Genomic DNA, 1,690 nt, shown 5'->3' with positions numbered 1-1,690 from the left:
CTGAGTGTTTCACTTCCTTTTTCATTTCAGCCTGAGTGTTCTTCAATATTTCTAACTCTTTTCTGAATTCATTCGGAAGTTTATCCTTATCTTCCTTCGGTTCTTTGATTTATTTTTTGTTTGTTCTTTAAATTCACTAAATTCTTTTATCATGTTTATAATTGTTCTTTTGAGTTCCATGTCCTGCATTATCTCTAGGGGGTTCTCATTGTACTCCTCTAGAGGACTATTGGTATTTGGTGGGGATGTTATTTTGTTTTTTCATGTTATTATTTTTTCTGATTTTGACATGTGAAGTTCTTTTGTAGTTTCTGATTCTTGTGTGAGACTCAAGCCTTCAAGTTTAGGTCTGCTTCTTTTTGAGAACTTTATGAGTCTTTGTCATTTACTTTTTGGGCATGAAAGGCTGGTTCCTCTAACCTTCCAGTTCTCTCTTTTGATTATATATTGGAGTGGCCAGTTGCTTTTGTCTTCAGGAGTTCCCACAGAGGCCGAAGTCAGATGAGGATCAAATGCTCCCAGGCTTTCTCCTAAGGTCTGGATCCCTCCAGGATAGATTTTGGCCTCAGGAATTTGGAGGTTGGACTGGCCTGGGAGCTGGGCCCAGGAGAGATGCTGGTCTAGAGCAGCTGGTAGATTTGCCTCCCAGAGATGCAAAGGAAGATGGGGGTGGGAGGTGGCCCCAGGGGCCCCTGGGGATTGCACTGAGGAGTTGGTTTGGTCTGGATGCAAAGGACCAGAAAGAGGAAAGGTCAGCCCCGGTGTCCAGCAAAGAGGCTGGCCAGTTGTACAGACCCAGGGAGGTAGAAGGATGTGAGTGCGGGGTCAGGCCCAGAGCGCCCCTGGGGACCCAAGAAGGAACTGAGTTGGTTTGGATGCAAAGGATCAGGAAGCAGTGGTGGTTCCCCTGGTGTCTGGTGCGCCAAGACAAAGAATGGGACAGGACCCATGCTAGGAGGAGAGACCAGAGAGGGAGATGGAAGGGTGAGTGAGGTTGGGGGAGTCAAGGCGCGGAGGACCCAATCGACTCACCCTGGAGAGAGAAGCCTAAGGGTTGGAGCGTACATGTTAAATTTAAAAAAAAATTTATTTTTTTAAATTTTATATTTATGCGTATATTGCCTACATGTAGGTAAGTGCACCTGGGTCTTGCAATGCCTGCTGAGGACAGAAGAGACTGTCGTATCCCCTGGAACTAGAGTTACAGACAGTTGTTAGCTACCATGTGGGTGCTGGGATTTGAACCCAGGTCTTCTGTAAGAACAGTTTGTTCTTAACCGCTGAGCCATCTCTCTAGACCCCGTGTTAAATTTTTAAAAAAGCATATGTAGTTGTAATAGATTACAAGGCGAACATATATTTTCAATAAACACAAGCACATTTAGTACCTATGTAGTAACTATATGCCTATGAGTTTATTATAATCTTTGTATTCCAGGAATAAAAATATACTTTTATAATAGACTATGAAAAAGCCAAAAAGAATAACTCTATTTCAAAACCTCTGTCCACAGCTTTTGAGTAGAAAAAAAATCCAAAATACCCACAAGGGTGGCAAGCATCTCAGGATTAGCCCCTGGCTACTGCTTGAACTGACTTTCCTTCTATCAGTTTGTCCGAATCTACTGGACTTTATTTTCTTCTGTGAAAACACCAATCTGTCTTACCCCAGGATCTTTGCACTTGTTAT

The sequence above is a fragment of the Nannospalax galili genome, unplaced genomic scaffold, assembly GCF_000622305.1.
Source record: "Nannospalax galili isolate Female #2095 unplaced genomic scaffold, S.galili_v1.0 scaffold381, whole genome shotgun sequence".
Classification (NCBI taxonomy): Eukaryota; Metazoa; Chordata; class Mammalia; order Rodentia; family Spalacidae; genus Nannospalax; species Nannospalax galili.
This window is presented reverse-complemented; position numbering follows the sequence as displayed.